Source organism: Bison bison, unplaced genomic scaffold, assembly GCF_000754665.1.
Source record: "Bison bison bison isolate TAMUID 2011002044 unplaced genomic scaffold, Bison_UMD1.0 scf7180017864307, whole genome shotgun sequence".
Taxonomy (NCBI): domain Eukaryota; kingdom Metazoa; phylum Chordata; class Mammalia; order Artiodactyla; family Bovidae; genus Bison; species Bison bison.
In genome coordinates this window covers 3,337,814-3,359,627 of record NW_011494879.1, presented here as the reverse complement: position 1 = coordinate 3,359,627, position 21,814 = coordinate 3,337,814, and the positions used below count along the sequence as shown (strand labels likewise).

General features: G+C 42.8%; 1 protein-coding gene across 1 annotated transcript in view; it reads right to left on the bottom strand.

Annotated features, from left to right (window-relative positions):
- Nucleotides 1-21,814, bottom strand: part of RNF144A (ring finger protein 144A) — a 129,696-nt gene that overhangs the window by 81,127 nt on the left and 26,755 nt on the right. Inside the window, 1 exon segment of the mRNA XM_010852038.1 lies at nt 16,412-16,600. The gene's annotated coding sequence lies outside the window, so the exon portion shown is untranslated.

Below are 21,814 nucleotides of genomic sequence, written 5' to 3'. Positions count from 1 at the left end.
GCGACTTCACTTTCACTTTTCACTTTCCTGCATTGGAGAAGGAAATGGCAACCCACTCCAGTGTTCTTGCTTGGAGAATCCCAAAGACGGGGGAGCCTGGTGGGCTGCCATCTATGGGGTCTCACAGAGTCAGACACGACTGATGCGACTTAGCAGCAGCAGCAGAACATCATGTTGATAACTAATGTTAATGCTTTTGTGTTCTTTCTCTATAATGGATGAAGGAAGCCCCTGTGTTACATACAGATTAAATCTGGACCAGTCATCTAATCCAAACTGACCAACAAATATTTCTTTACACTAACACTTGTTGCTCCCATTTCACTGCCCATCTATGCAGGAGTCAGTTGGTAAAGAATCCGCCTGCAATGCAGGAGACCCCAGTTCAATTCCTGGGTGGAAAAGATCACCCGGAGAAGGAAATGGCAACCCACCCCAGTGTTCTTGCCTGGGAAATCCCATGGACAGAGAAGCCTGGCAGCTATAGAGAAATTTGTCATCTTAAATGCATTTACTTAAAAAGAAATCTGAAAATCACTAAGCTGTCTCTAGTCTAAGAAGTTAAAGAGCAACTTGCAGAATGAACACACAGTAAGTAGAAGGAAAGATCTATTAACAGATAAAAACAAAAATAAAATGCAAAATTAAAGACAGTCACAGAGTCAAAAGTATTTTTCTTTTAAAATAATAATAAAACATACACTGTCTGGCAGGTTGATCAAGAAAAAAATGAAAAATATAGCCCAATTAACATATTCATAATGAAAAAAGATAGCAGGGATTTCAAGCAAAATGAATTTTATGCTAATTTTACCTGAAAAACAGGTAACTATGAATATACTCCTAGAAAAATATAAGAAAACTGAAAGAAGTCCAGTTTAAAAAGAAATAGGAGTTCAGATCATTTTAAACAGCTTGAAAAAATTAGATAAAAATCTAGCAACAAGGAAACCATGAGTTCTTGTTTTTAGTTGAGTACTACCAAAATTTCACGAGCAGATTAATTCAAATCATACACAAATTCTTGCAAAAAATAGGGGGGAAAAAAGGGAAAATAGGAAATAAAAACCTCTCTCTAAATCAGACAAAAGCAGTTAAGGAAAGGAAAAATATAGGCCAAAGTCACTCATGAGCAAAGAAACAAAAATTTAAAACAAAATAAAAGCAAATAGAATCCAGATGTGCATCAGGCACGTATTTAGGGGGGAAAGTAAAGTCAAACAAGCTAGATTTATTGTAGGCATAGAAGAGGGTTTACCATTGAAATAAGTCATATGTGTCAGATAACATAGTAAGAAGAAAACTGGGGAAATACAGTTCATCCTAATAGATACAGAGCAGTCTTTGATAAAACTCAACACACACTTGTGATTAAAGCAGAAAACAAAACTCTGCAAAACAGAACCATAAGGGAACCTCCTTAACCTAATAAAGGGTATTTGGAAAAAAGTGACAGCAAACATCAGTCTTAATCAAATAAGAACATTTCTTATAAGGATGAGAAACAATGAAGGGCTATCCTTTATTGCTTCAGTTCACTATTATATTAGAGCTCTAACTCAAACAAAGAAGACAGGAAAAAGAAAACGCCAGAAATGAAAAGAAATAAACCATATTTCAATTATTCACAAATGACTTTACTTCTAGGAGGATCTGTAGACAAAAATATTAGAATTACTAAAAGTTTAATAAAGTGTCTGGATGCAAGATATGTATAAACATCAATTAGACTTTTATCCTTTGCAAATATGACATCTCTTAAGGCATCCTGAAGCTAAACTGGCTGGAAACAAACATGTACATGTACCTAGGAGCATACAGAAAATGAGTAAGACCTAGTCACAAAAGTATACAACTTTCCCCAAATATATGGATAGAACACAAATATATGGATAGTGATACAATATTCATGCATAGGAGAACTCAACATAAACAATAAACTCAATCCTTTCTCAAGTGACCTATAGATTGAAAGCAATCCTGGCAAATCCCCCACTGGTTTTGTTGTTGTCTTTGTCATTGTTCTTCCTGTTTCATAAATTAACTCTAAAATTTCTATAGAATGGCAAAAGTCAAGGACAGCCAAATATCACCCCGTAAGAGCAAAAAGGTGAAAGAACAAATATGAAGGTGTCACAGAGAATTACGGTAATTAAGAGCAGGCAACACTGATTCAGAAGTGGGCAAATTAAGCAAGACAGAGAGAAAAGACGCAGAAACAAACCCATGTACCTGGGGAAACAAGACGTCACAGGCTGCATGTCCCAGATACATGGGAAAAACAGACTGTTCAATAAATGGTACTAGGAGAATCACTATTCATTATGCATAAAACCAACACTGGATTCCTATATTACACACAAAAATTAACTCCAAGTAGTTTTAAAATTCTGAAGGAGATCAGCCCTGGGCTTTCTTTGGAAGGAATGATGCTAAAGCTGAAACTCCAGTACTTTGGCCACCTCATGCAAAGAGTTGACTCACTGGAAAAGACTCTGATGCTGGGAGGGATTGGGGGCAGGAGGAGAAGGGGACGACAGAGGATGAGATGGCTGGATGGCATCACTGACTCGATGGACATGAGTCTGAGTGAACTCCGGGAGTTGGTGATGGACAGGGAGGCCTGGTGTGCTGTGATTCATGGGGTCGCAAAGAGTCGGACACAACGAGTGACTGAACTGAACTGAACTAAACTGAATTTTAAAATAGGTAAAAGAAGATAAGGGAGTAACTTATAACCTTGGGACACAGAAGAAAATCTTGAAGGAAAAGCTCTAACCATAAATGGGCAAGGTTGTCTACATAAAATACACTAAAATCAAGAAAAGCACCTTGTGAAAACATACAGCACAAACTAGAAGGTGATCTTTTTTAACACATGAAACCACCATTGTGAGTCTTCTGAATATGTAAAGAATGCTTTCAAGTCGATGAAAAAACATAACCCAACGAGAACCGACATCAAGGAGATGAACAGTCTTTTTACAGTAAATGAAACAGATGATAACTAAAAATGTGAAAGAAGCTCAAAACTGCTGGTACATTAAGTTCACTCTACTATTAATTTGTCAAAAATTAAGAAGGCCAATGACACCAAGTGTTGGGATAAGACAAGCGTGAATCTTAAAGGACACTTTTATTCACTGCTGATAACAATGTGTGTTGGTAAATTAACAAGGCGTTTTCTTGTAAAGTTGGTCATAAATTAGCCTTTCTTTAGTCCCAAACTCTCCTCCCTGGTACATAACCAAAAGAAAAAGAAATGGCGTATGTGCAGCAGAGATATGTGCAAGAATATAAATAGCAGGGTATTTTGTGACAGCAAAAGACTGAAAATAACTCAAACACCCACTGACAGGAGGAAGCATGGATGCTAACCTTATCAGATATTATATAAGTGAGATGAATAAATATAGCTGCACAGAACAAGGCTGTTAAATCCTAGAAACAAAACACTGAACAACATCATGACACAACTTTTAATGAGTAGTATTATATATATTTTGAGGGATACAGACTACCAAAAACAGCAAGGAAAGATGAAAGGATAGCGCAGGGAAGGGCAGTCAGATAGATGAAAATGTCCACATCAGGGTCACCGTGTCGGCGATGATTTGTTTGAGACAGGTTCATTAATTATACTTCATAACTCACGTATATAAAGTGTTATATATATCAGATCCAACCTATCAGATGTTTTTTAAAAGATATGATTAGAATGGTATTGTCTAATCTGGTTCAGATTTAAAATGGGTCTCTCTCCAGTGAAATGGTATGTCACCATCTTTAGATGGTGAAACTAAAAAACAAACTAAAAATTATTAGTGTTATTTTTCTGGGGAGGACAAAGAGATGAAGCATGTACACTTGTGTTTAATGATTTTTCTGTATTTTAATAATTTTACTACATTCATGTGAAGTGAAAGTTAAACTCGCTTAGTTGTGTCTGACTCTGCGACCCCATGGATGGTAGTCCATGGGATTCTCCAGGCCAGAATACTGGAGTGGGTAGCCTTTTCCTTCTCCAGGGGATCTTCTCAACCCAGGGATTGAACCCAGGTCTCCCGCTTTGCAAGCGGATTCTTTACCAGCTGAGCCACAAGGGAAGCCCACTACATTCATATATGTATTAAAAATATTAAGTAACCAGCTTAAATTGGTGACCTTCAGAAACTCAGAGGCTGAGAGCAACAAGAGCTCCTCAGAGGATTCCAATGGACCACTGTTGATTTACTGTCAATGAATTTAAAGAAAACAGGGATGTCCGGGCTGAGCTGGTAGCCAGATCTCTGAATGGATGTCTTAGACCATGTCCACACACCACCCCCACCCAAAGCCTCCATCCATCTCCCTGGCCAGGGAGACAGCTCTGGGTTCAAGAAGTCAAGAAGTTCAAGGAATCAAGAAGTCAGATTCAACTCCAATACCAGGTCTTAAGGTCTATGGATTTCATGATCCTTTTTAATTAACAAGATGTCCTTTAGGTCCTGTCCTATAAAAGAACAGGGTCATGTACTTATAATTTCTTCTCTATTCCAATGGAAACTTTTCGATTCTCTTAAAAAGAAAAGAAAAAAAAAAGGACTATGAAATGCTTTCCCTTGGCTAGGCCCCTCTTCAGAGATTGTGAAATATGATTTTTCACCCCCAGCTTGGAACAATTTATACATGAAACATCCTGTTTCTTGTTAGTTCTCACATTCAGTTCACTCACTCACACAGTATGCTCTTCATTCTGATGTTTCAAAACCCCACAGTGCATCTGATTTTCTTTCTAGGGGGTGCTGGTGATAAGATTACACTCTCTGATGTTCACTTCAGCTTGCCCCACAATGTTGAACTTGAATTGGGCAGAGAGGATCTAGAACAAAATTGCAAAGTATCTTGTAGGGCTGACACTACTTGCAAAGTATCTGGTAGGGCCGACACTTCCTAACACATCTAGGGATGGCTGCCCCAGAGCCCGCTGGCCTCATGTCAGCCTCGTCTCTCCCCACACCAATCCTGCCCACTAATGGATTTAAAGTGATGCTCCTGAACTCTGCAAATAATTCATCAAGTTCAATATATATGGCCCCTCCCTCAGCTGGGTAGTGACTACTCAGGATATCTTTATATTTCCATAAAGCACAGGCCAACCCCTCTTTATTAAAAAGGCTCTTTCAAAATTCCAGCCCAGAGAGGACACCATCCCACTGCCACCAACTTCTTGCTTGTAGACATCTCGCAAACCTAAATAATGTCCATTTTTAACCAAGCTCTTTTCCAAGACTTCCTATTCCTCCCTGCTTTCCTGGTGCTGTAAGTCCATCCAAAACCTTCTTTACAGGCAGAAGGTCAAGTGAGATGTGGAAGCTGGGTGTGCTGGGTTAGCTGGACTCCACCATTTCCCAGCTGCATCATCCTGAAGTCGCTTTTGGTCTCAGTTTTCTCAGCTGGACCGTGGGAACAACAGTAGCTATGATCACAGGAGAGCTGTGTAAGCGAACAGTGCAGAGCACACATGGAGGTTCAAGTATAAACTCCAAGGCCTACACCAACTACAGCTGTGAGCAGACATCCTTTGTTATTTAATCTCTCCCTAGGCACGTGGACAGTGGCTTCAGGAGCCCGAGAATAAATCAAGATTATGGCTTCTTCCTGCTGTGCTGGAAGGCATCCCTCAGTCCCATCCTCCAAATTCCTACAGCCCTCCCTAGTAACCGGACCATCCCTCCCCTGAACACAAAACACACATGACCATGGGAATGCTTAGCCCTCCTCACAGCTGTGCGCAGGGTGCTTCCTGTCATCTTGTTTGCATCTTCTGTGCTCCCAAGGTCTGCCCTCTCCACCCCGCCCTCAGGTCCCAGAGGAGGCTGCAGGTGGTCATTCTATTTGCATTTGGTTTCTGATCAGTAACGAATAGCTGAATGTTGTTTACACATCATGAGAATCGTGCCCACCCTTCTGGCACAGCTGGGACTTCCGGGTAGGTAGGGAGGCACTGCTGTCATTCCCATTTTAACAAAGAAGAAATCCAGGCTCAGAGATGCCAGTGACTTTCTCCAGCTCCGATTTCTGGGTGGCTCAGATGGTAAAGCATCTGCCTGCAATGCAGGAGACCCAGGTTCAATCACTGGGTCAGGAAGATCCCCTAGCAACCCACTCCAGTATTCTTGCCTGGAAAATTCCATGGATGGAGAAGCCTGGTGGGCTACAGTCTATGGGATTGCAAAGAGAAGGACAGGATTGAGCAACTTCACCTTCACTTTCCCCAGCTCCTGGGCAGGAAGGGGTGAAGCTGGGCCTGGACCTGCCTTCTGACTCCCTGTGTCCACCTCTTCCCACCACAACATAGAGCTTTGAATCTGCTCTATGTGCCCCAAAGGAGAGATTTTCTGGTTTTCGTAGGGAGGAACTGAGCTACAGCCAACAATAACATTTTACAAGTACACAGGACTTTAGCACATTCCTCGGTTGTCATAAAATTACAGAAGAATTTTAAATAGTTGCAGAAGATACAACTTCTAGCATATTGGAAATATTGTCTTTTTAAAATAAAGTAGCAACAGTTGAAAGAAGTGTAATTTCTAGTATATCATTTATTCTTTTAAATATCCATGAATAGCTAAAGCAATCCTGAGAAAGAAGAACAAAGCTGAACACGTCCTGATTTCACACTATATGATGAAGCTACAATAATCAAAACAGTATAGTATTGGCATAAAACAGACACACCAATCAATAGAACATAATAAAAATCCTAAAAGTTTCTGCATGGCAAAGAGATCATCAACAAAATGAAAAGGCAACTTGTAGTATGGGAAAAAAATATTTGTAAACCCCCTATCTGATAAGGAAGGGGTTAACATTCAAAATATAGAAAGAACTCATATCACTCAATAGTAAAAGTACAAATAATCCAATTTTGAAATGGGCAAAGAACTTAAACAGATATTTTTCCAAAGGAGATGTACAAATGGCCAACAGGTAGATGAAGATATATGCTCAACATCACTACACATCATGGAAAGGCAAATCAAACCGCAAGATGTCACCTCACACCTGTTAGAATGTCTGTTATCAAGGAGACCAGAGATAAATGCTGACGGGGGTGGAGAAGAGGGTACCGGTAGACACTGATGATGGAAAGTGTAAACTGGAACAGGCCCTGTGGAAAACAGTATGGAGGGTCCTCAGATTATTAAAAATATAACACACGATCCAGCAGTCCCATTTCTGGGTATACATCTGGAGGAAACAAAATCATTAACTCAAAGAGATGACTGAAGTCCCATGTTCAGCTCTACCCTCCGCAGGCAAGATGTTAGAAACAATCTCAGTGTCTGTTGACAGATGAATGGATAAATATATATATATATGGCATATATATGGTATAAATACAATGGATTATTATTCAGCTTTAAAAAAAGACGAAGTCCTGACATGGATGAACTGGTGGCATTATGCAGGTGAAATAAACCAGACCACATGGTATCATTTATATTGAAATCTAAAAAAAAAAAACAAACAAAGGAAAACTCATAGAAACAGAGAGAAGAAAGGTGGCTGTCAAGTGCGGGGGTGGGGGGTGGGGGAAATAGGGAGCGTTGGTAAAAGTGTGAAAACTTTCAGTTATACGATGAATAAGATCTAAGGATCTAACCTATAAATGGTGACTATACAGGCCTCTGGTTTAAACCAATACATTCAGAAAAAATTTCAGAAAAAATATATTCACTTCAATACACCTCTCCACAGAAAATACCTTAATACATGATTTTATCATAACCATGTTTCAATTTTATGTTTGTCCATATTATTTGCATATTTATCTCCTTCCAATAGTTTAACAGATGAGAACAGTTTTCACTGTTAAGCCAATGAACCGATAAGAATTCCTTTCTATCAGGAAGATTTTACCTTATTTTAAATTCAGATAAGTGTGTTTATACACAGTTGATACATAGAATAAATTATGGAATATGCTTATAAAATAAGCCATTAAAATAAGTAAATTCAGGACTAAAATGAGATTGAGGTAAGTCAATTATGTTATGCAGTTTTCAATAAATGATAATGACCAGATACTAAAGATTTACTCACTGACATTAATCAAGCATGTTAACTGTAGCAGAAACCATTAAGTATCATAAAGGATGGTATTTCTTTGGTAAAAGGGCTTGCATGTGTTTGTGAAGCTCGGTTGTTAAGCTTTGGGTAATTCAAAAAAGAAAAAAAAAGTACTGTATGCAGGAGGAAATGGCAACCCACTCCACTTTCCTTGCCTGGAAAATCCATGGACCAGGGAGCCTGGCAGGCTGCTATCCACAGGGCCACAAAGGGCTGGACACAACTGAACGACTGAGCACGCACTCACTGTGCATTTTTTAAATTGAGAAGGGGAGAAAATTTCCATTATTCCCTGTTTTCCATCTTTTCTTTGCAACAGTGCCCAATGAATCTGTCCAAATTACTTTTAAAAAAATTCTATCACTATGCTAACAAATCCTGATGGTTCCCGACCAGCCACAGGAGGGGGTCTAATCCAGACCTGCAGGGTCCAGCCCAAGGGGCCCTATTGCCTTCCACCCTCTGTCCCTCCCTTCTCTCCACTCAAGACACATCCCTTCAGCCGTGAAGGGACCTAGTACTCAGCACCTCTTTCTCAGTCTCAGTTCTGCTCCATCCTGCACTCAAGTTTTGGGAACTGGCATCCCACACCTGCTGGCCAACGTGCATCAGAGGAAAACGTCAGAGCAGAAAACCCACCCACGGCTCCTCCTCCATCCCTCTGGGACTTTGCACACAATAGATGCTCATCAACTGTCTGCTGCCTGGATGTCCAGAGAAACTCACAGCATCCTGGCACTTGCTTGTCTCTGACCAGAGGTCCTCGCTGCCGCTGGGCCCTGGGACATGCAGACAGTGAGAATGATTAGCAGACTTGCCCAGCAAATGCTGACTTGACAGCACAGCCTAGACCACAGCACATGTAGCTCTCAAAACAAACAGAACAACAGCAGCAAAAGCTCAAGAAACTGCAATGGAGACAAATGTGGAAAATGTGACACCATCACCATTTCTTTTACCGAGACCCTCAGCCACGGGATCTCAGAAGAGCATCTTTACGTGTTTCTGTTTCCAAAAATACTGCTGGCCTAACCGCCTCAGCCACTCTGAAACCAAGAGAACTAAAGCCAGGTATTGATATTTTCGATTCTAGTTAATCTTTTAAGCGACCTTTGCCTTAAAGCTTCACCAGCCAAGACTGAGCCCCGTGTCCCAGCTGCAGCTCTCAGAATGCCGGCCGTTCCCAAGGCCGTGCTAAGGCCAAGGCTCAGCTAAACTTTCTTTACAGAAGATTTCTTTTCTTATCGATGACATTCTCCAATTGGCGGGGAGGGGGGAAGGAAAAGGAAAAAAACTCTTGTTTCAGATTTAGCTACTTCAATCACAGAAGTGAGACCTGGGGGTGGCTTATATCCTCTGGAGGCTGTTTCTCTTTATAAATCCTAAACATTTAAAAATAGCTTTGCCTGTGCTGGAATGTCATTTTCTGGTATTTGGGCTTCTTCCACACGAATCTTTTTGTGACTATGAAGCCATTTCAGTTCTTGGAATTTGCTGGAGACCGATTCCCAAACACAGCGTCCTGGGAGGTGGGAGTGGGTCAATGCAGGGAGAAAACACAAGTCCACTCTGCTTCACAACGCCTTCTTTCCCAGGGTGCTTTCACGTTCCCCTCATACCCGGGGAGACTGTGTCTGAACCAGTCAGGGTACTGCAGAGATAGCTGCAAAAACCCTAAATCATTGCAGCTGAGGTCAAAATACACACACGCACTCACTCAGTACCCAAGGCCTGTGAAGAAGTAGGGGGCCGTGCTTGAAAGGTCACACTTCCTGTTTCCTTGCAGTGCTGATGAGCCAGCTGGAGACCTCCCTTGGCCTCAGCAAAAAAAAAAATGTGTCAGTGAGAAATTAGCAACAGATTCCCAGGATTACTGGAGAAACGCTGGTAATGTCAGTACATGGTACACTGTCAGGGATTCCACAGGGATTCTCAAGCAGGCCCTTTGAGAGTGCAAGCGACAAGGCTGGCCTAGTGGTTAGGACTCCACACTCCCACTGAGGGTTCAATCCCTGGTCAGGGAACAAACATGCTACTTGCCAAAAAAATTTAAAAATAAAGTGCAGGTGGTGAAAAGGCAAGGCCAGCTAATGAGGACTTGAGGCTGTTGGGGAGGGAATGTTGGAATTTAGCTTCCCTAAACTGCCCCAACAACACAAGAGATGACTCTACACATGGGCATCACCAGATCGCCAAATTCAGATTGATTATATTCTGTGCAGCCGAAGATGGAGAAGTTCTATACAGTCAGCAAAAACAAGACCGGGAGTTGACTGTGGCTCAGATCATGAACACCTTATTGCAAATTTTAGACTTAAAATGAAGAAAGTAGGGAAAACCAATAGATCAATCATGAGTGTGAGTGAAAAGTCGCTCAGTCGTGTCTGACTCTCTGCGACCCCATGGACTATATAGTCCATGGAGTTCTCCAGGTCAGAACAGTAGAGTAGGTAGCCTTTCCCTTCTTAAGGGAATCTTCCCAACCCAGGGATCAAACCCCGGTCTCCCGCATTGCAGGTGGATTCTTCACCAGCTGAGCCACAAGGGAAGCCCAGGATATGACCTAAATCAAAGCCCTTATGATTATACAGTAGAAGTGACAAATAGGTTCAAGGAATTAGATTTGATAGACAGAGTGCCTGAAAAACTAGGGACATAGGTATGTAACACTGTACAGGAGGTGGTGATCAAAACCATCCTCATGAAAAAGAAATGCAAAAAGGCAAAATGGTTGTCTGAGGAGGCCTCAAAAACAGCTGAGAAGAGAAGAGAAGCAAAAGGCAAAGGAGAAAAGGAAAGCTGTATCCATCTGCATGCAGAGTTCCAAAGAATAGCAAGGAGAGATAAGAAAACTTTTATAAGTGACCAATGCAAAGAAACAGAGGAAAACAATAAAAGGGAAAGACTCTTGAGATCTCTTCAAGAAAATTAGATATCAAAGGAACATTTCATGCAAAGATGGGCACAACAAAAGACAGAAATGGTATGGACCTAACAGAAGTAGAAGATATTAAGAACAGGTGGCAAGAATTCACAGAAGAACTATACAAAGAAGATCTTCATGAACCACATAACCACAATGGTGTGATCACTCACCTAGAGCCAAACATCCTGGAATGAGAAATCAAGTGGGCCTTAGTAAGCATCACTATGAACAAAGCTAGGGGAGGTGATGGAATTCCAGCCAAGCTATTTCAAATCCTAAAAGAAGATGCTGTGAAAGTGCTGCACTCAATATGCCAGCAAATTTGGAAAACTCAGCAGTGGCTACAGGACTGGAAAAGGTCAGTTTTCATTCCAATCTCAAAGAAAGGCAATGCCAAAGAATACTCAGACTACCTCACAATTGCACTCATTTCACATGCTAGCAAAGTAATGCTCAAAATTTTCCCAGTCAGGCTTCAGCAATACATGAACTGAGAACTTCCAGATGTTCAAGCTGGATTTAGAAAAGGCAGAGGAACCAGAGATCAAATTGCCAACATCTGTTGGGTTATAGAAAAACCAAGAGAGTTCCATAAAATCATCTACTTCTGCTTTATTGACTATGTTAAAGCCTTTGACTGTGTGGATCACAACTAACTAGAAAAATCTTAAAGAGATGAGAATACCAGGTATTCCTGAGAAATCTATATGCAGGTCAAGAAGCAACAGTTAGAACTGGACATGGAACAACGGACTGGTTCCAAATTGGGAAAGAAGTATATCAAGGATGGATATTGTCACCCTCCTCATTTAATATATATGTAGAGTACATCATGGGAAATGCTGGGCTAGATAAAGTACAAGCCGGAATCAAGATTGCTGGGAGAAATATCAACAACCTCAGATATGCAAATGACACCACCCTTATAGCAGAATTAGAGTCTCTTGATGAAAGTGAAAGAGGAGAGTGAAAAAGCTGGCTTAAAACTCAACATTTAAAAAACGAAGATCATGACATGCAGTCCCATCACTTCATGGCAAATAGATGGAGAAAGAATGGATACAGTGAGAGACTTTATTTTCTTGGTCTCCAAAATCACTGTAGATGGTGACTGCAGCCATGAAATTAAAAGACACTTGCTCCCTGGAAGAAAAGTTATGACCAACTTAGACAGCATATTAAAAAGCAGAGACATTACTTTGCTGACAAAGGTCTGTCTAGTCAAAGCTATGGTTTTTCTAGTAGTCGTATATGGATGTGAGAGTTGGACCATAAAGAAAGCTAAGTGCCAAAGAATTGATGCTTTTTAACTGTGGTGTGGGAGAAGACTCTTGAGAGTCCCTTGGACTACAAGGAGATCCAACCAGTCCATCCTAAAGGAAATCAGTCCTAAGTATTCATTGGAAAGACTGATGCTGAAGCTGAAGCTCCAATAGTTTGGCCACCTGATGCGAAGAACTGACTCATTGGAAAAGACCTTGATGCTGAGAAAGACTGAGGGAGGGAGGAGAAGGGGACGACAGAGGATGAGATGGTTGGATGGCATCGCAGACTCAGTGGGCAAGAGTTTGAACAACTCAGGGACTTGGTGATGGACAGGGAAGCCTGGCGTGCTGCCATTCATGCTGTAGCAGAGTCAGACACGATTGAGCTACTGAATGGAACTGAAAGTGCCCCATATCCCCAGGTCCAGGCACAATGACAACCCACTGCTCCTGTCTTCCCAGCCAAGCCCTCCAGTGTCCCGGTACAGACAGCACTGGCCCTTCCCCTGCCCCTCCAGGCCACCCATCACCCAGCCTGACCTTCTCCTCACAACCCACGTGCTCTCTCCTCAAGTCACCATGGTAACCTCCCAGTGACCTGGGTCATCTCTCTCCTGCAGACACTGTTGTTCAGGATGTCCTTTCATTTTTCCCTTCTGCTCAGCCAAACAATATTCTGTTTTTTTTTAAATTTTCATTGGAGTATAGTTAATTTACAGTGTTATATTAGTTTAAGGTGCACAGCAAAATGAATCAGTTATATATATATATATATATATCTCCATTCTTTTTCAGAGTCTTTTCCTATATAGCTTATTAGAAAATATTGAGTAGAGTTCCCTTTGCTATATAGTAGGCCCTTTTTCATTATCTATTTTATTTATAGTAGTGTGTATGAACCTAGAAATTATAATACTAAGTGGAGTGAGTCACAAAAAGACAAATAGCACATGATATCACTTATATGTGGGATCTAATTTTAAAATGATACAAATGAACCTTTTTACAAAGAGAAACAGACTCACAGATCTTGATATTTTAAGTCTTGAGCTACTGTGTGCGTAGTTGCTCAGTCATGTCCGACTCTTTGCGGCCCCATGGACTGTAGCCTGCCAGGCTTTTCTGTCCATGGGATTCTCCAGGCAAGAAGACTGGAGTCGGCTGCCATAAGCTCCTCCAGGGGATCTTCCCAAACCAGGGATCGAACCCAGGTCTTCCTCAGACGGTAAGGCGGATTCCTTACCGTCTGAGCCACCAGGGAAGCCCAAGAAGACTGGAGCGGGTGGCCTATCCCTTCTCCAGAGGATCTTCCCAACCCAGGAATCAAACCGGGGTCTCCTACATTGCAGGTGGATTCTTTACCAACTCAGCTACCAGGGAAGCTACCATGCATGCTTTCAAGTCCCCAGCTGAACTGTCTAGATAAACACACAATCACACGGATGGGGGTCTTTCGATCTGTGGCCATGAGCTCCACGTGGATTCACACCAGGGGATCACGCCGCATCTGTCTCTCCCTGGAGGTCTCCTCACTCTTTCTCTTTTTCCCCAAACTAACAAGACCTCCTGCACCACGGAAGTCTCACCTGAAGACTTCACTTCCAATTTCACAAAGAAAATAGAAGCAATCACAAGAAAATGCCTCTTCTGAGCACCACACGTGTCTGTCATGTAGTCCATCCCCACCAGTAACTATCTGTGTTCCTCTCTAAACAACCCCAGCTGTACACAAACACCTCTCCCTCACCTACTCAAGACACAGTCCCAGCAACCCTCTGTCCTATAGTAATATTTTTTCCTCTCTACTAGACCATCCCCACGGATGTATAAACAAAGCTAATGCATCTAACTAAAAACAAATTCTCTCAGCCTGACTTACCCCACCAGCTACCACCCCATATTCTGCTCCCCTTGGCAGCAAACCTCCTCCAAATTGTTGTCAACAATCTCTGTCTCAGATTCTTCCCTCCATCTTTCCCTCCAAACCCATTCTCCTTGGCCTTGGTTGCCATAGCCACCAGACCCACATGACATTTTACTGTTTTTACTGAAGCCACCAATGACCCGCATGGCACTGGTTCAAGAGTCAGTTCTCCGTTTCCACCTCACTTGGCCTGTGCACACACTGGGCACAGCTCATCATTCCCTCCTTCTGAAATGACTGCATGTGGCTTTCAGGCAGACTCCCCCCTGGATTTCCCCCTTTCTGCCTGGGGCTTGCTTCTTGGTGCTCCGAAAGCTGGAAAGTCCCAGGACCCAATCTTGAAAACTCTTCTATCCCCAGGATCTTATCTGACCTTATTCCTTTAATAACCACAGACCAAAGATCTCCGTTGTATCTCCAGCTCAGACCACCGTCTTCAACTACCAGATCTGGATATACCTGTCACTCAGCCTCTCCATTTGGGGGTCTTATAATCTCAAACGCAATCTGTTCAAAATTGAACCCCTTGTGGCACCACACCCTTGCCACTACCCTGGCGGAGTTCCCCATCTCAGGTGGTGACAACTCTCCAGTTATGCAAGCTAAAATTGTTGCTATCATGATGGACTTTCACTTCTTCTCAAGCCCTACATCCATTCTGCCAGGACACCTTAAGGGCTCTTTCTTCAAAATATATCCAGAATGTGACCACTTCCTGCTTTTCATGACTACCAATGGAGCAGGCCACTGAATTATCTCTTGCTGAATTACTAAAGTGGATTTCTCTAATGACCTCTAAGTGGCCTCCTGGTCTTCCCCTATCCTCTAACATCAGTGCCAGAATGAGCCGATTAAAACAGATCCTGTCCCTTCTCTGCTTAAAACCCTGCACTGATTTTCAAACCTAGAATTCCTCCAACGGTCCACGATGCTAAAACATGGTCAGTTCTCCACTGTCTCCTGACCACCCCACACCACCTGACTGCCTCTCGGTGTTCCTGGACTCTGGGCCTTCACACATACATCTTCTTCTAACTCCATTTCTCTTGTCCCAGATGCTAACTGGCTAATTCCCAGTTCAGTTCAGTCACTCAGTCATGTCTGACTCTTTGCGACCCCATGGACTATACCACGTCAAGCCTCCCTGTCCATCACCAACTCTCGGAGTTTACTCAAACACATGCCCATTGAGCCGGTGATACCATCCAACCATCTCATCCTCTGTCATCCCTTTCTCCTGACCTTATTCCTTTTCAAATGGGTCAGCTCTTCGCATCAGGTGGCCAAAGTATTGGAGCTTCAGCTTCAACATCAGTCCTTCCAATGAACACCCAGGACTGATCTCTTTAGGATGGACTGGTTGGATCTCCTTGCAGTCCAAGGGACTCTCAAGAGTCTTCTCCAACACCACAGTTCAAAAGCATCAATTCTTCGGTGCTCAGCTTTCTTTATAGTCCAACTCTCATATCCATACATGACTACTGGAAAAACCATAGCCTTGACCAGACAGACCTTCGTTGGCAAAGTCCCACGGTTCCTTAAATCCCTGTTTAAATGTCAGCTTTTTAACGAGACCTCCCAGAGCACTCCATTTAAAACTCCACCCCTCTAGAGCTGGCAGCTTTTTATTTTCTCCATGACACTTACGCCTGGGAATGAAACATAAAATTCACTCCCTCACGCGGTGGAGCAGACACGGTCTGTCTCTTGGTGCCTGTCCCCACCCTCACGTTCCACTCACATCCCACCATCCGGGAACTTCCAAGAAAGCAGAAGGGTTGGAGCAGCACCGGGCACAATGCAAGTGGCTCAATGCATCTCTTCTAGGTGAATCCATGAATCATGGAAACCCTGGAGACACCACTTTGATTTTCTAAACCTGTTTCCCAGTCTACAAAACCAGACTGGCAATATCAACCTCATGAGGTTGTTAAAAGCAGTAAATGAGGACCTGGGTGGAAATCTTCATAAAATATTAATTACTATAATCACTTAACATAATATGCTAAGGACCATCCTCAAAATTCATTAAGGGGAAGCAAACTAGGCAACAGCTTACATGGTGTGGTTTAAAAGGTTTAGAAAAACTCATTCAGGGTCTTTCCCAACAACTGCCTGAGATTCCACCTAAAAGACATAAATCAAAGTTTTCAAGCTTTCCTTTTCCAAATTCAAAGTTACCTCTGAAATGTCCTGATGGGAGGAGAGGAACGGTCTTCCGGCCAAATTCCAGGGTCCTCGGAGGCTCAGCTGGCTCGCCCTCTCATGACAGGACGCCCTCCTGGAGAAGGGGGAGGAGGTCTCTGGCACTGGGGTCCCTGCAGACCTGGGGGATGGGGAGAACACCAGACTCCGCCGAATGCTGACCACCTGGGGACAGGAGAAGGGTGCAGGAGCTTAGTGAGCAGGTCTGAGCCGGGGGGCGGCAAACATGAACATGCCCACTCAGCACCCTCCCAGCATCAGCCTTTCCAATCTCCAACCCAAGAGGGAAAGCCTGTGAAATAACCACTGAAGTCTAGGCAGATTAATCTATGAAAGTATTACAGTTCACTGGAAGAGGAGCTGAGGCTTATGGTGTAAGTAACCAAACTCCACCACGAGGTTAACAGATACATTTGCCAACACAGACAATTTTCAGATGACTAAGTGTCCCTGGTCTTCCTTTCCACCCCCTCTTTCCCCAATCACAGCTATACAGGTTTGCCCTAACTGGACTCCTACAGGGAGAGGTTTAGGTCCATAGAATAGCAACATAAAGCAAGATTGCATGAACTGCAGTCCCCAATGTAACTACTAAGGAGATAACTGAAAAATGAATGAACTACAGAATTAAAAAGGCAGATTAGAAACTAACACTAAAGAAGGCAAAATAGAGGAATAAAGGAACGCAAATGACACAGATCCATAGGGAAAAACAGCAAAACCGCAGACATAAATTCTATCTCATCAGTAATTGTACTAAATAGTCTAAACACTCTAATCAAATGGCAGAAATGGGTACAATGGATAAAGAACATATGCTGTTAAAGGAGACCCACTTCAGAACAGCATCAAAGAGTAAAACCCTTATAAATTCAATAAGCTATACAATATTTATATGTTGAAAATTACCAAAACATCATTACAAGAAATTAAAAACTAAGTAAATAGACATCCTGTGCTCAAGGACCGAAAGACAATACCGTTAAGACAGCAGTACTTCCCATACTGATCTTCAGGTTCAATGCAATCTCTGTTAAAATTTCAGCTTTCTTTTTCACAAAAATTGACAAGTTGTTCCTAAAATTCATATAGAAATCCAAGACACATAGAGACAAAACAACCTTAAAAAGGAAAAGCAAAGTTGGAGAATTCACATTTACTGATGTCAAAAAAAAAAAAGAAAGCTACCATAATCAAGATAGTGCAATAGTGGTATAAGGACACACAGAAAAGGAAAATGGCTTAGAACTGACGTTCAGAAATAAACCCACATATTTATGTTTAACTGATTTTTGACAAGAGCGCCATGACAATCCGGAGAGTAAATGAGAGCTTTTCAAAAAATAGTACTGACATTCAAAAAATGAATCTCTACACAGACCTTATACCTTCCACAAAAATTAACTCAAAATGGATTATAGACCTAAACATAAGAACCGAAAATTACAAAACTCCTGGAAGAAATCATAGCAGTAAATCTTTGTAATCTTTACATACTAGTTTCTTAGATATATCTCCAAAAGCACATACAACAAAAGAAAAAGCGGTAAGTTGGAACTCAATCAAAATTTTAAAATTTTGTGTACTACTGACAACCATCAATAAAGTAAAATCAACCCACAGAAGGGGAGAAAATACACACAAATCCATCTATCTGATATAGATATTATACATACCTGATAAAGATGTATTCAAATTATATAATGAACACATTCAAATCAACAATAAAAAGAGAAATAACCCAAATAAATAATGGGCAAAAGATGTAAATAGACATTTCTCCAAAAACAAGATATCCAATTGGCCAACAAGCACATTTAAAAAATGCTCAACATGATTATTCAGCTTAGGAAAGGCAAATCAAATGAGATATCATGTCATACCCACTAGGATGACTAGAATCAAAGACAGAAGACAACAAGTGTAGGTGCAAATGTGAATTCTGAACCCTTACATTACACATTGCTACTGGGAACTTAGTGGTATAGCTACTCTGAGACACTGGCAGTTCGTCAAAGGGTGAAACACAGAGTCACGTATAAGCCAGCAATTTCACACTTAGGTATGCACCCAAGAGGATGGAAAACAAATGTCCGCAACAAAAACCTGTATGTGAACGTTCGCAGCAGCATCACTCAAAATAGGCAATAAGTGGAAACAACCCAAATGTCCATCCACTGGGGAATGTGGTTTGTCCACACATGGAGTTGGAATGCTACAATAAGGAGGAACTATGAGCATCCCAGGTGGCTCAGCGGTAAAGAATCTGCCTACCATGCAGGAGACCTGGGTTCGATCTCTGGGTCAGGAAGGTCTCCTAGAGAAGGAAATGGTAACCCACTCCAGTGTTCTTGCCTGGGAAATCCTACAGATGAGGAGCATGGCAGACCAGTCCACAGGGTTGCGAAGAGTTGGGCACGACTTAGCAACTAAACACACACATGAATGCATCATGCTAAGTAAAAAAAAAAAAAAAGAAAGTCAAGCAAAAAAGCTACAAAATGCAAGAAAATGTATACATGAAATGTCCGGAACAGGCAAATCCAGAGACAGAAAGCAGACTGATGGTCTCTAGGGGGCTGGGGCATGCAAGAGTAAGCAGGGACAGCTACTGGACTGGGGCTTGGGAGGGAGCTAAAACTCTTCTAGCACTGGAACAGGCGTGACATATGTACAACTCTGGGAGTATCCAGAAAATCCCTGAATTGTGTACTTCAAAATGGTGAATTTTATACTACATGAATTACATCTCCAGGAAACTTCTGTTTAAAAAGAGTAGTAGTGGGCTACTTCCACAGGGTCGCAAGAGTCGGACACGACTTAGTGACTAAACTCCCAGCACACCTGAGATACATCCCAATGGACAGACCCACATCTCCTCGGGGGCCAGCCCTCCCTCCCTGCTCTTGTACTAAGATAACAAGTTTGGCCCCCCAGGAGGCCGGAGCAAGTGAGTTCTCCCGCAATGCTCCGGACCAGCTCCCGAAGTCTACAGCCTTCGACATATAGGCTGAGAGTTCTGAGCAACCCTTGCCCCTTGCCTGGTCCCTGCACAGAGCAAACCCCTTCTCCTGCAGGAAGCTCCTCCTACACCCCCGAAGCATCAAGGTTCCAACTCCATAAAACGTGCCCTGGTTTTGCGCCTCCTTTCTCTGCCTCTACTTGGCAATCCATCTGAACCCTTCAAACAAAAGGCACTACAAAACAGTCTGCTCTACCACCAGTTTCGGCCATTTTTCCCATGTACAAAGAGCCAGTAAATAAAATTATAGTCTTCAGCCAGAAAGAACAGCTCAGACTGAGCTGGTACAGGGACAACAGGCAATCGAGCCGCATGAGGAGGAGGTTTATGAAGAGAGGCTGCATGCAGGGCTCTCTGCCCAGAGGCTGTGCTGGGATCCCGGGTGTTTTCAGGCCGCCAGCAGGTTGCGGGGCCCCCCTGCCAACTTTCCAGAGCCCCGCTCAGGGGGCGGCTTTGCGCTGGCATCGCCTGGCCCCCACAAACATGCATGAATTAAAGTTTTAGAGCACCACGGGGTTTCCCGTTTCCTGGGGTGGCTCCTTTTCCACACGGGTCACGGAAGTGGCGGCCACCTCCAGCCTCAGCTCAGTCGCCCAGGGATGAACCACGGGCCTCCGCAGAGCTCAGCTGACAAAGCTGCACAGGTCGTGATGGGTCAGTGGCCATGCTAGTTTCCCACCAGCCCTGTGAGTTTTCACGTGCTATGCTGTATGTACAGAAAGAAAAATGAAAGTGACGTTGCTCAGTCGTGTCGAACTGTTTTCGACCCCATGGACTGTAGCCTACCAGGCTCCTCCATCCACCCATGGGATTTTCCAGGCAAGAATACTGGAGTGGGTTGCCATTTCCTTCTCCAGGGGTATCTTCCCAATGCAGGGATCGAACTCAGGTCTCCCACATTGTAGGCAGACGCTTTTACCGTCTGAGCCAGGGAAGAACTAGGAATATATGCACTAAGTTTTTAGCAGAAATGTGTAGCAAATATTCATCAGCTATTAACCTTGTTTTGCAGCAGTCCTACCTTGTGCTGAGATGATGGGTAGGAATGATCCAAAAAAATGCTGATAAAATGTTGATATCCTGATCTCAAGGAGATCAGACTCAGTAGGAACCCTGATGCCCACGAAAGACTCTTCAGACTCATTAAACATAAAACGCACTACTGTTTGTCACTGGAAGCAAAGACAACAAACTGCAGCCTAAGATGAGGCTTCTTGTTTCCTCAGTCTGCGCTCCTCGGGAATCTCAATGCCATTCCAATATAAATTTAATCAATTCACTCAGAAGGACAATGCAGATAGTAGAGTGCAGTTTATCACATCAGCGGGCCCAAGGCAGAGTCTCCTCTTAGCCAAGGACCCTGACCAGTTTTGTGAAAACCTTATATACCCTAAGTGTACGTGCTGCTACATCAAACAATGAAGGTCTCAGCCTGAGGAAGTCAACCTGGCACAAAGATATGCATTGAAGAAATTATTTCACCAACTGTATCATATGTGCATGCGTGTGTGCTCAGTCACTCAGTTGTGTCTGACTTTTTGCAACCCCATGGATTGTAGCCCTCCAGACTTCTCTGTCCATGGGATTCTCCAGGCAAGAATACTAGAGTGGGTTGACATGCCCTCCTCCAGGGAATCTTCCTGACTTAGGGAATTGAACCCACGTCTCCTGCATCACGGGCAGATTCTTTACCCACTGAGCCACGTGGGAAGCCCCAACTGGGTGTACATCAATATATAAATGAGTCCTAGCAGTGAGTTACAAAGACTTCCCTGGTGACTCAGACTGTAAAGAATCTGCCTGCAATGCAGGAGATCCCAGTTCAACCACTGAGTCAGGAAGATCTCCTGGAGAAGGGAACGTATTCTTGCCTAGAGAATTCCATGGACAGACCACAGGGTTGCAAAAACTCAGACACGACTGACAGACTTTCCCTCACTCAGTGAGTTATTATAAGATTATTCCCTGTTAAATTAACTCACCAAAGGACAGCTGGAATCACTAAAATATAAGAAAAAAACTGGTGGTAGGGATAACCACTCAAAACCTTCAAACTTTGTAACACACACACACACAAACACATCACACATGTATGTGTGCAATATTTATACATGGGCTTTCCAGATGGCTCAGTGACAAAGAATCCACCTGCCAATGCAGGAGATGTGCGTGGATCTGATCCCTCGGTTAGGAAGATGCCCTGAAAAAGGAAATGGCAACCCAGTCCAGTATTCTTGCCTGGGAAATCCCATGGAGAGAGGAGCCTGGTGGGCTACAGTCCATGGAGTCGCAAAGAGTCAGACAGTACTTAGTGACAATATATATCTATGTATGTGTGTAGATACATACATACACAC